The following is a 13774-nucleotide window of genomic DNA, read 5'->3' as shown; positions in this document are numbered from 1 at the left end:
AGTCTACGACCAGTGCCCAGTCCGTAAGTAAAACGCTATTGTCAACTCAAGGAAGTGAAATGTTATACAGGTTAAATGCACTCGCTAGCAGGTTTTATGCCCATTTGGACAATGCTAGCACTCGCTAGCCAAGCTAAGTTCATAATATAATAATAATATAATAATAAGTTTATTTTATATAGCGCCTTTCTCAAACCCAAGGTCGCTTTACATAGTAGGAAGGCAGGGAAACACAATAACAAACAAACAAACAATACAACAAAGACAAGTTATCTGTAGGAACTATGTGTTGCTAAGTTAAGTTAAGCTAAGTTCATGCCATCATCTAAAATTAGTTGATAACAGCTACCATCGCGGCAGTCTATGACCATGTGCCCAGTCCACCCATAGTAAACCGCTATTGTCAACTCAAGGAAGTGAAATGTTATACAGGTTTAATGCAGCCTAGCAGGTTATAAACAAATAGTACTCGTTCATGCCATGAAGCTCAAATTAGTTGATAACAACTGTCATGAGAACTGGCGCAAATCCAGCTAAGACTTCCTGCAGGCTTTCTATACCACGCTAGAATGACTTGAAACAAGGTAACCAGGGCATTTTTTCCACAAAAAATGTTACAGAGTCCATGGTAGAACTTCAGACATTACCACAAAGTAATGAAATATACGTGGCAGGGCACCTTTAAGCTAGCCTGGTCCTACCAGACTCTCGTACATTTCATAATGTACAGAGAGTCTGGCCATTTTTTCATTGCCAAGCGTTATCTTCCTTGAAGGCGAGTGCTCTGTTGAAGTTTAAAACTATTGGATCTGCCCAGAGCCACTCTGGATCTGCCATAACCAATCGCTAACGTTTGGTCGTGATGTATGTCTGGCTCAAACTAGCGCACGACCTCAACGTCATCGTTCTCAGCCACTCCTTCTGTTCGCTGATTGGACCTGCAGATTTTTGCAGGAGGAAACCCGTAAATATACCGCAGACCCAGACGTACTGAAGGGAAATGCAAATTGAGTGGAAGTACGTAGGACGCGGAGCCAGGCTACCTTTAAGCCATCCTTGCATACGAAAACTGTCACTGAGCTAGACGAATTCTGTGGGCGCGGTCTCATCTGGGCGAGCTCATGAATAGTAATGAGCTCATTCAATTCCACGTCAGACTGAGCAGCTTTTGTAATTGGCCTGATTTCTCCGCTTATTTCTTTTCAGTGGCTAGAGCTGACAGAGGAGGTAGCAGTTCATTTTCACATTCACAACATAACACAAGCATATTTTCAATTCGATTAAATTCAATTCAATTCAATTCAAAAACGTTATTTATCCCCGAGGGGCCATTTTCTCTATCTCTGATATATACGACATAACACAACATATAAGACAGGACAAAAGAGTGTAAGGGGGGGGGGGGGTTAGTCCCAGGAGATGGAGGAGGAAGGGGCTTGGAGCATATTCAAGTTCAAAAGGCGGATAGCCTCAAAAGTAAAGGTTGCCTTCCTCCTGTTAGTCTAAGCCAGAGGACAGCGCAGACGCCTGCCAGAGGGCAGCCATTCAAAAAGTCTATATAAGACATTGGTAGAGTCTTCTAAGATGCAGTTGGCATTCCTTAATGTTGCCTTGTCATGCAGTGATGTCAGAGACTGAAGAGGGTGGCCAATGATTTTAGAACATGTTTTCACAATGCTCTGGAGGTGTTTCTTATTTTTGACTGAGAGGGAATGAAACCAGCACATAGATGAAAAGGTCAGTATACTTTCAATAAAGAAGGTGTTAAAAATGCTGAGAATCTTCCTGTTCACTCCAAAGGAGTAAAGTTTCCTCAAGAAATACTGCCTCTGTTGACATTAATTTTTTAATAATCACCTCTGTATTAGAGTCAGTAATCAATGACAGTGCCCAGTACAACTTCCACAGGTTCCTCATGGATTGTAGTTGCAGTCCTGCTTCCTCCATGCTTAGTGAAGTCTATGAACATCTCCTTGGTCTTTGTAACATTTTGCTCCAAAAAGGAGCTATCACACCATTCCACAAACTCACTGAGGACAGGCCCGTGATCTTGGACAGAACCATGTAGCAGGGAAAGGAAAACAGTCTCGTCAGCAAACCTCACTAGATGACGATCAGCATGGCGGCTTCTACGGTAATCTGTGTACAAAATGAAAGGTAGTGGTGAGAGGACACAACCCTGGGGTGGGCCAGTGGATGTGTATCTGATGTCAGAGAACCTCTTGTTGAGCACCTTCTGTGTTCTTTGGGTCAGAAAGTCTGTAATCCACAGTAGATGATGATTCAGGTTGAAACAGTCCATATGTTTTTTAGCCAGCATGTGAGGTTGAATGGTGTTAAAGGCAGACGAGAAATCCGCGAATAGGAGCCGGGCAAAAGAATTTGAGCTTTCTACATGTTTATGGATGGCATTCAATATGTAGATTGCCCCCCCCCCTCTTTTGGCATGATATGCAAACTTAAGAGGATCCATCTTTGAAGCTGTTGCGCTGATAATGTGAGCTTTCCACTCAAAATCCTTCTGTTGTGTTTTCTACACTTACAACAAACGTAATAACCATGCAGGAGTACAGGATCACAAACTCTTTACTGAAAACTTTCTTATGGACAGGCTCACTCAATACATCACTATAACTGTATCAATCCGCGGCTTCATAAGAAAACATAGTGCCGCATTACTACACATAAAATAGTTCCTTTGGAACATAACAACTCCTCCCCTTCTAGCATGGAAATAAATTGTTAAGTATGTAGCTATGTTGTGCTATATAAATAATGACCACTAGGGCACATCAGTGTTCTGTAATTGGTTGAGTTCTCGTATGTAATAAACCAGTCTAGAAGAAGTGAGTGAACCAGCAAAAGCATGTGAGTGTTGCTCTTTGTGCGAATATAGAATTGTCTATATAAAGACATTAGGAAGCAACATAACATAAATTGGCGACGAGTTGTGTAGTCCTGAAGACTTTTCACTGCATCGGCGAGTGAACTGTCAATGTTGGTCAAGTTTGGACAAAGAAACGGACGTTTACGTATTACGGACGTTTCATTCCCGACTTAGCCACTGTCATGAAACCACTGAATGAACTGCTAAATAAAGGGAAGAAATGGCAGTGGACGTCAGCCTGTGAGTCAGCATTCCAGACATCTAAAGCACTACTTGTATCACAGGAAGTATTGACCCACTACAATCCTAAGCTGCCCCTCCGCCTCGCGTGTGATGCTTCGCCTTATGGGGTCGGAGCTGTGCTCTCGCACGTCATGCCTGATAATGAGGAAAGACCTATAGCCTATGCATCTCGAACGCTCAGCAAGGCGGAACAAAACTACGCCCAGATCAAGAAGGAGGCGCTAGCGATAGTCATTGGAGTACGCAAGTTCCACCAGTACCTCTATGGTAACAAGTTCACCCTACTCACTGACCATCGCCCGCTGACCTCCATCCTGAGTCCATTGAAAAGTACACCGTCAATGGCTGCCGCCCGAATGCAGCGTTGGGCACTCCTCCTGTCAGCGCATGATTATACCATTCAATACCGGAAAGGTACATTACATGCAAATGCCGATGGACTGTCACGGTTACCACTCTCCTACACTCATAAAGAGAAGCGGGGCGCAGTAGAGGTATTCTACACATCTCAGTTGGACACACTACCAGTCAGTAGCACCGAGATCAGATGTGACACCTTGTCTGACCCCACCTTGTCTCGTGTCTTAGAAATGGTCTCAATTGGTCGTTTTCCAGCTGCAAAGGGCGCTATGGAAGAGCTGTCGCCCTATCTGTTGCGCCGGCATGATCTCACAATACAACAGGGATGCCTCATGTGGGGTGTGAGAGTGGTCATGCCACCTAAACTGCGCCCCCGGGTTCTGGAAGAGCTACACTTAGCACATCCAGGTGTAGTGAGGATGAAGAGCTTGGCACACAGTTATGTTTGGTGGCCCGGCATAGACTCTCAAATTGAGCTCAAGGCCAAATCTTGCCACTCCTGTCAGAGTGTACAAAAAGAGCCTGGGCTAGCACCTCTACACCCTTGGATGTGGCCCTCCAGTCCTTGGGAAAGGATACATGTGGACTTTGCAGGTCCATTTGAAGGACATATGTACTTGGTCGCTGTGGATGCACATTCTAAGTGGCCTGAGGTGCACATCATGGACAGCACCACTGCCAGCACGACCATTCAAGTGCTCAGGGGCCTTTTTAGTCGCTATGGCATTCCACACATTCTTGTGAGTGACAACGGACCACAGTTCTGTGCTGAAGAATTCAGTGTGTTCCTGAAGTCCAATGGAGTCAAGCACATCCGCTCAGCGCCATACCATCCTGCCACCAATGGCTTGGCCGAATGCTTTGTGCAGAGATTCAAACATGCCTTAAAAGCATCCAAAGGTACAGCATGTGTGCGTCAGCTACTTGATGCGTTTCTACTGACTTACCGAAACACCCCTCACGCAACAACGAAAGAAACGCCGGCTATGTTGTTCCTCGGATGCAGGCTGCGTTCTCGACTGGATTTCCTGAAACCCAGTGTTGCTGGAGCAGTACACCGGTCACAGGATGCCCAACAACAACGCCGCCAAGTCACTCTAGGGCCAGACAGTTTGATGTTGGGGAGCCAGTCCTTGTGCGTGATTATAGGAAAGGGGAGGAAAAGTGGGCACAAGGTGTTGTTAGGGAAAAGACAGGACCGGTGTCGTACAAGGTAAATGTGGGATCACCAGGGGTATGGAAACGTCATGTGGACCAGATGCTGACACGCCCGGAGCCCGAGCTTCAGCAGACTGAGGTGAACCTTCCTGTAAGCCAACAGGTGTTACTACCCCAGAGTGATAGTTGCACCACACTGCACCCTTATACACCTCCACCAGAAAAGAATGATGATCAAGTTCCTGAGATCATCGAACCATCAAAAACACACCAGTCCACTGAACTACCACCTACGGGACATACTCAGGTAACAGAGACTGTGAAACGCTATCCTGTGAGGATCACAAAACCACCAGTACGTTACCGTGATGAGTGAACAGTGATTAGCTCACAGAAGTTTGTAGTACAGTTTGAGTTTTGGGACATATTGTTTTCAACATAGTTATACCGAAAGTAAGATAACTCCTCATTGTTATTTTGTTGTACAAAAGAAAAAGAAAACTGTACAAATGTTATGTTGTGCACGGAAAAGTGTATAATTTAGGTTGTGTTAAAGAAATATATTTTTTGTTAAGGGACAACCTATCTTAGTGGGGAGGAAATGTTATGTATGTAGCTAAATGTTGTGCTATATTAATAGTGACCACTAGGGCGCATCAGTGTTCTGTAATTGGTTGAGTTCTCGTATGTAATAAACCAGTCTAGAAGAAGTGAGTGAAGCAGCAAAAGCGTGTGAGTGTTGCTCTTTGTGCGAATATAGAATTGTCTATATAAAGACATTAGGAAGCAACATAACATAAATCACAAACAAGTCTCAAACATTCCTTGTATAGAATACGGAAACATTTTCTCAAATCAACTTAAATGCAAAGATATCATTTAAATCATATCATATCAAACAGGTTGGTCACATAACATAACACTGTTTAACCTGAATAACAACTTCATATGCACTACATATCTAATCTATGCGGTGGGAGGCGGACCCGGTCTGGATAATGTCGCTCTTGTGACTCAGGAGCAGGCCTGGGAGATGTCACTGGGTTAACAGTCTCTAAAGCAGGCGTATCCATCGCAGCAGGTGGTGTGCCTGATGCAAAGGTTGGAAACACCTCAGCGTCGTCGATGCTATCCGCAGCACTCTCGGTGTTGACTTGGTTGGAGTGTCGGGTTGTACTGTCCAGTAACTGATCCACATGTCTGCGCCAGATCAGTCCAGGTAACACTTTCACAGTGTAGGTGAGGGGGCCCGTTTTAGAAACAATCTCACCAGGTTCCCATTTCTGTTTACCTTGGCGGTAGTCTCTGGCAAGCACTGATTGTCCCACTTCAAATGTTCTTAGTGGCGGCTGCTTTTTCATTTGGCCACTTAGTCCCTTTGACACGTCTCGGTGTAGGTCTGGCTTCAAGAGATCCAGGCGTGACCTAAGAGATCTCCCCATAAAAAGAGCTGCTGGTGCCTGACCTCCTGTAGTGTAATGGTCAGTGTTGCGGTAAGACAGCAGGAAGTTGGCCAGTTTCTCTGATATGGACATTTTGGTGCTCCCCATAGCTTTCATGGACTGTTTGAAAGTTTGTATGAATCGCTCGGCGAGTCCATTTGTTGCAGGATGGAACAGCACAGTAGTGATGTGCTTGATTCCATTCTTTTTGGTGAACCACTGGAATTCTTCAGAGGTAAACTGACTTCCATTATCGCTTACCAATTGTTGTGTATGTCCTGTATGAGCAAACAGAGTACGAAGTACACAGTGTTTTCCATACATTGACTTATTTATGAAGGTATATTGGGTGCAAAAGTGGCGAGCACATTTAACTGCAGATTTTGCATGTGCACACTAAAGTCATAAATGTGTAACAGTAAAGTTGAAGTTGTACATATTTTTTTCTTGTTAAATAGGGGCTACGGGTTCACAAATCCTTTTTACAGGTACACAAATCCTATTCTGTGAGTCACAACTTTCAAGAGTCACACACTCGACACTTTTGCTCCAATCGTTGCAGCGCAGTTGGTGCGAAACACATTTGCACATCCGTGTTTCATAATCTGAGAACATGCACAACATTCGTGCATTTGTAAACCCAAATGTGAACTAATGCATCCGAAGTTGTGCATCTGAGAAATAATTTCTCATTAATAAAATTATACAGATCGCTTTGGTTTTCTTGCACGACTACAAGTCAATTGATACAAGTGCTCGAATCTGCTTCTACGAGTGACGATACTTTTGCTCCTGGCTAGGTGATATAATAGGAGCAAAAAGATTTGTATGTGTGCACGTCGAGCGAATCGATCGAGAAAACAAGGCGGCCGGATCTGGATCGCGCTCAGACTACCATAGACCTCTGAAGTTCGCCTACAAAAAAGATCCAAAACGGCCATCTTTGCCCATATAAGGAGATCCGGTTGTTAATTGAAGCTAACTACCTATGGTAAATTGCATTACAAGTTAGCTCTGGGATAGCAAAAATCTAAGTGTGCCACCTTCACTTACCGGAGATCACAGTATCCACTCGAAGGCAGAGGACAAAAGTGTGTTCAGGAAAACGTATGCATTTCAGACTTTTTCATCCCCACGAGACTTTAACAGGTGCGATTATTCAAAATCCCCATGTTATTTTCCCATAGGAAAAATCGCCAGATACCGGATGTCAAAGATGGCAGCTTTTTTGTAGGCGAACTTCAGAGGTCTATTGCCTGCTCATAAGGTAAGTAACATGATAATAATATGAAGAAAGTTATCTTGTTTGTTGGTTTACAATTTCATGACAGCTATGTTTAGCTTAGTTTACCTGCTTGCTAAATCCTCCAGTGCCAGATCAAGCTAGCTATCGCTAGATAAATAACTAGTTTAGAAGTACAGAATATAACACTGCCCGTCCAAAATCGTTAGGACACACAATCGTTCTGCAATTTTCGAACAGCTGACTTGTATCTTGCACGAAGACTATTGGATAGTGCTAGGCATGTTATCAATTGTTTGCTGTGCAGACATTATGAATAATAAGGTCGTAAAACTTAACACTGCACACCGCAACATTTGTGCAAAGAAAAAGTGTGTCCTTCATTGATAAGGAAACATGCTGAGGTTACTTACTTTATGAGCAGGCAATGGTAGTCTGAGCGCGATCCAGGATCCAGATCCGGCCGCCTTGTTTTCTCGATCGATTCGCTCGACGTGCACACATACAAATCTTTTTGCTCCTATTATATCACCCATAGATATCTATGTTATATCACCTAGCCAGGAGAAAAAGTATCGTCACTCGTAGAAGCAGATTCGAGCACTTGTATCAATTGACTTGTAGTCGTGCAAGAAAATCAAAGCGATCTGTAGAATTTTATTAATGAGAAATTATTTCACAGATGCACAACTTCGGATGCATTAGTTCACATTTGGGTTTACAAATGCACGAATGTTGTGCATGTTCTCAGATTATGAAACACAAATGTGCAAATGTGTTTCGCACCAACTGCGCTGCAACGATTGGAGCAAAAGTGTCGAGTGTGTGACTCTTGAAAGTTGTGACTCACAGGATAGGATTTGTGTACCTGTAAAAAGGATTTGTGAACCCGTAGCCCCTATTTTGTGTTAACAAGATATAAAAAAAAATATGTACAACTTCAATTTTACTGTTACACATTTATGACTTTAGTGTGCACATGCAAAATCTGCAGTTAAATGTGCTCGCCACTTTTGCACCCAATATACCTTCATACTTATTTGTGGCGGCCCACCACAATATCAACATTGACCACCACACAATGATTTTACAGGTTGTGCTAAATTGTACTTAAATCTGGTTAGCATCATACCCACATAGCAAAATTTGACCGGCCCACCTCTGGCCCACTACCTTGCTTCAGGGTAGTGTCCCACACAGCAAAAGGACTCCGCGGCGGATCCGCCGCGGATGTATGACGGCCTCCGGAACGGACCCGCGAAACGGACCCGTATCGGAGTCCAGATGCTCTCAGGAACGGATCCGCTACGAAGGCGGATCGCGGACCCGCCGTGGCTCCGCGCTGCATCCGCCCCGCATCCGCGATTAAAACCTTACCTCCGCGGCGGGTCCGTTTGGTTGATACATACATCCGCCGCGGACCCGCAACGGACTCATAAAGGCTCATCTGGCCCAGGTCCGTTTCGGACCCGTTTATCTCATTTTCAAAATTCCTTCTGTTCTTGCTGTAGGATTAAATAGGATAAACTATAGGATAAAAGTAAAACTATCACTAGGCCTAGCCTAGGCTACTACAGCAAGATAGGCCTACGATTAGCATCGCCTCGTATTTTTAACTTAACAATACTGTCAATAAACCGTAGGTTTAAAAAAAAGGTTTAAGTCAAGACATCAATTTACTGTACAAACGTGATCACTACTCAATGGAAATATAAAATGGACATTTATGGAAAGTTACAGGTTATAAGCTATTCTGTTTTTGTTAAGTAGCCTACGTTGCCTAGTCTACTCTACATGAATTTTGAGGTCAAAACCTAATTTAGTGCTTTATCAGCCTAGGTCAGTGCAGACATGAAATATTTTATCTAATAGGCTACAACTTCAATGAAATGCTGTGCTATGCACATCTAAAATATCAGAAAATGAATAACTGGTGAATGACAAGAAGTTCAATAAAAAGATTGTTTAATGCTTATTTCTCCTATTACTCCATTTGTGTGGATGGAGGCGGAACACGTCTCCTCGTTGCCCGATCCACCGCCAGTTGAAACACCTAATTGCGTGCTTGGTGACCTCAGCGTCCGTGGCTGACCGTGTCACCATGTTTTTCCTCACAGCACCTGTAATCAAACAGACAGATATGTTTATGTTTATGGTATGTAGCATCCAAAGCCAAGTATGCTTACACAATACAATATATGAGATAGGTATTAAGGAAATTAAATTTAAAAAGAAACATGACTTACAAAGCTCCTCTGTTCGCTGCACGTTGAGGGCTGGTGTGGGGGTGGAGGGAGTTGAGGAGGGACTGCCATTCCTGGCCCATAGTGAGGTGGGCGGTGGTGCGAGAGGGGGAAAAAATGTATTAAATGGTAGTCATCATTGATAATACACATGGGGCCTTTCTATTCACTAATATTTCAGAGATCAGTCCCTACCTTGAGTAACTCTCCGTATGTTAAATGCGGGTGCAGGTGCAGGGAGTTGAGGTGGTGAAGAGTGTTGCAGTCCTGCCCCATGGTGAGGTGCTAAGGGAGATAAATGGTTGTGATCTGTTAACCATGGTAGGCTGAGAGCTACAGGGCCAAACAATGGCAAACAAAAACAAATCTCTGGTCATACTGGACATGAATTTGTATGTTTCAACATTTTGGTATGCACTAGTGTTGGCCCACTTCTGGCTTGGTCCCCGGCCCAAAAATGGCCCAGTCACTGATAACTGACACAAAGAATTTGCTCTGGCCCAGGTGTGGCCCACACACAGTAAAATGACTCTTATTGTTTCTCTTGGCCTAGGTGTGGCACACACAGTAAAATGACTGTTATTGTTTCTCTTGGCCCAGGTGTGGCCCACACACAGTAAAATGACTCTTATAGTTTCTCTTGGCCCAGTTGTGGCCCACACACAGTAAAATGACTTATTGAGTGTTGGCTGAGTGTCGGCTGGGTCCCCGGGCCTGTACTGGCCCACACACTATAAAGCTGATATGCTGAGTGTTGGCTGAGTGTCGGCTTGGTCCCCGGGCCTGTACTGGCCCACACACTATAAAACTGATCTGACTGAGTGTTGGCTGAGTGTCGGCTTGGTCCCCGGGCCTGTACTGGCCCACACACTATAAAACTGATCTGACTGAGTGTTGGCTGAATGTCGGCTGGGTCCCCGGGCCACATGTGGCCCATTAACTACCAAAAGTACTTCAAAATAAACAGAAATTCAGAACTAGTAATTAAAAGCACAAGCTACTTTTATTAACAAGTTTAACAAACACAACCTTGCAAATAAAACAAACATTTTAAAATTATACAAGCTTTTACATATATATACACTTTAGAAATTACAACAGTTAAAATATACAATCTACATCTTTCATTAAAAATAAACATTTTAAAATTATATAATGATTCAAAGAAATAAATTATTCTAAATTATTCTGTCTCTCTCCCTCACTCACATACACACACTTTTCTCTAAAAGAGTTATTCCATTGTCAGTAGTTGTGGGTTGTGAGTTAAGTGTAGTGTTAGTGCTTTAAATTCTTTAAATTCACACGCGCGCGCACACACACACACACTCACTCTCAAAGTATTTTTCAACAGCAGCAACCTTTGCCACCTGCCTTCTCTTTCTGTTGCCGCTTCATTGTTGCCTCCACCTGTTTCAGCAGCACTAGCAGTCGGGGGGTGTCTCCAAACTGCATTAAGGTATAAAAGAACATATATTACAAGATCATTATGAGGTCTAAAGCAAGATTTCAACATGTCATTTGTCAGAGAAGTTCTATTTGTCCACTCAAATATACTTACTGATAGCCACCTCAGCTCTCTCAGTTGGGGGTTGGTCAAAGAGTTCTTTCCATCCATCCTTCTCAATTTGAGATGCATGGACAGCATGTCATCTTAGCAGGGGGAAAAAACATTAAACTATTTATCCTTTACTGTCTGACAAAATATTACTAAAGCCCAGTCTTGCGACTCTGCAGCTGTCTTGGAAACACCTCCCTGGTAGTTATTTTGGGCAAACAAGACATTGTGTGGTTGTTAAATGATAATTTATTACCAATGACAATTACCAAGCGCAAGATATATTTGTCAACACATATACACACCTGAAGCACAAGAGCTTGTTGACTTCCTTCACAAGAGCCTTGTGGGTGCTCCAGTTGGCCATGCAGTCAACAGCGCCACTCCTGTTCTTTTCCGACACAATGGATGAGGCAAACCAAAAGCATCTAAAAATTACACACCAAAAAAACACAGGCCTAGATGAAAGCTGATTCCTATTATTTGGCTCATCTAAACAAAAATGTATTACAAATTCTATTAAATCAATGTACAACTTACCAAGAACTCGTCGTATCTCCTGTTTAACCAACACAAGAAATGGTTCACAAATGTAGCCTTCTTCATCCAAAGGATTGCAGGTCTCTGGTCAGTGTTGCCTGGATTCAGAGGTGTACATTTAAATTAGTTATAGCCACAATTAGTAGGCTAATGAAGGGGCCTAGTATGTGTTCAACATAATTAACCCCCCCCCCCCAAAAAAAAAAAAAAAAAACAGTACAAAACCCAAAATGACCTTAAAATATGCCTACTGATTTTTATCAGCTACATGACCAGGACAGGACCCACCCTGCTACCAGGCAGGAGAGAGCTCTCTCTCTCTCTCTCAGACACACACACACACACACACAATAAAGTCTCAGTCCTGCTTGGAGCATAAGAGAAAGAGATTCCCAATTACCAATCGCTAGCCTCTTCCAAGTCAACCAATGCTGGTTAATTGTTAAGCTGTATATTTCTGAAATAATTCGATCACAATTAACCACAGAATTGTGCAAGTATAGCTAACATTAACGTTACAGCACTGATTTTTTTTTTACTAACCACCAACACTGACGTTAACGTTAATTAGGCCAACAGAAGTCATCCTGTCAAAGGTGGAGTGGTCAGAGTGGGCAACTCCCATCGTGCCTGTGGTGAAGAAGACTGGCGCGCTGCGCATTTGCGGTGACTTTAAGGTCAGTATAAATCCAGTACTCCACACTGACCAGTATCCGCTACCCAAGATAGACCTAGCACAAGCCTACTTACAAATGGAGTTGGAAGAATCATCAAAGAAATATTTGACCATTAACACTCATAAAGGACTGTTCCAATAAAACCGGCTTGTTTTTGGCAAAGAGCCATTGATCAAGTTTTGCAGGGCATTCCTGGTACTCAGTGCTATTTAGACGACATAATTTTGACAGGCTGTGATGAAAATGAGCATTTGACCAATCTTGAAGCAGTCTTAAAAAGTCTATCTGAGTTCGGACTGAGAGTAAACAAAGAGAAATGTGACTTCTTCAAAGACTTAATAGAATACTGCGGACACAAGATTGATAAGGAAGGTCTTCATAAGGCACAAGACAAGATGGATGCTGTCCAGAAGGCACCCCGACCTGAAAATGTGAGTGAGTTGCGCTCCTTTTTGGGCCTTGTTAACTATTACGTTTAAGTTTTTGCCAAATGTAGCTACAGTGCTGCATACCTTAAACAGCTTGCTGCAGGTGAAAAATTCCTGGAAATGGACAAAAACATGTGAACAAGCGTTTAAGACTGCAAAAGACCTCATAACCTCAGACAAGGTACTGACACATTACAACCCAGACCTGCCCTTGCGTTTAGCCTGCGATGCATCACCATATGGAATTGGGGCTGTTTTATCGCATAAAATGACTGATGGCACTGAACGGCCTATCGCCTTTGCATCGAGATTGTTAAACAAGGCTGAACAGATGCCCAAATTGACAGGGAAGGCTTGAGTCTGGTCTGGGGTGTTAAAGGAACACGCCACCCAAAATCAGTAGTAATATATGTTCTTACCTTAACTTTCACGAGTGGAGTCATACCTCTCCCGCGCCGGTAGGTGCACTCAAACGCTCTGTCGCGCGGCGCGAATGTGTTAGCATGTTGCTATGCTAGCGGGCTCTGCCGTGGCCGTAGAGAGAGGAACATAGCAGTAATCAAACACCTCCACATTTTCCCTACTTAAATACAGTTGCACGAGTAGTTGATAAAAATGTGTACGTCACACAACATGAAACGTGGCGATTTTCCAAGCGAATAAACAGGAGAACTACAATGTGTGGCACGATAGCACTTGGGAGTACTTCGACCTAGCGTGGTAATATTATTAACACCTAATTGTAGATCCTATCCACCACAGAGTTTAGAATCCATGCTGGATCGACCCTCAGCCTCTCCCTCCCCTCTGAGCGAGAGAGAGGCACACACACTAGAGATGCGCTGATGGGCTATTATTTCAACCATAACTGCATAGCAAAACTTATCATCCATCAGCCATCCATCAGCAACAAAGTTTGTTGACCAATTTTCAAAACCGCATGCACCCGCCCACCATCCGTTGGTTGTTTTAGGCTATATGGGTGATGCAGCGCT

General features: G+C 43.4%; 1 long non-coding RNA gene across 1 annotated transcript; it reads right to left on the bottom strand.

The window, feature by feature from the left end:
* Nucleotides 1–9281: 9281 nt before the first annotated feature.
* LOC143106273 (uncharacterized) lies at nucleotides 9282–9868 on the bottom strand. Its single transcript, XR_012983651.1, has 3 exons — nucleotides 9772–9868; nucleotides 9580–9650; nucleotides 9282–9453 (listed from the first exon to the last, which is right to left on the bottom strand). It is a non-coding gene; the product is annotated as an uncharacterized LOC143106273 (long non-coding RNA).
* Between the last annotated feature and the right edge of the window lie 3906 nt (nucleotides 9869–13774).

This window comes from Alosa pseudoharengus, unplaced genomic scaffold, assembly GCF_046254945.1.
Source record: "Alosa pseudoharengus isolate Yale_2024_CS ecotype anadromous, Long Island Sound unplaced genomic scaffold, YU_APseudo_1.1 YU_APseudo_1.1_scf_6, whole genome shotgun sequence".
NCBI classification, from domain to species: Eukaryota; Metazoa; Chordata; class Actinopteri; order Clupeiformes; family Clupeidae; genus Alosa; species Alosa pseudoharengus.
This window is presented reverse-complemented; position numbering and strand designations above follow the sequence as displayed.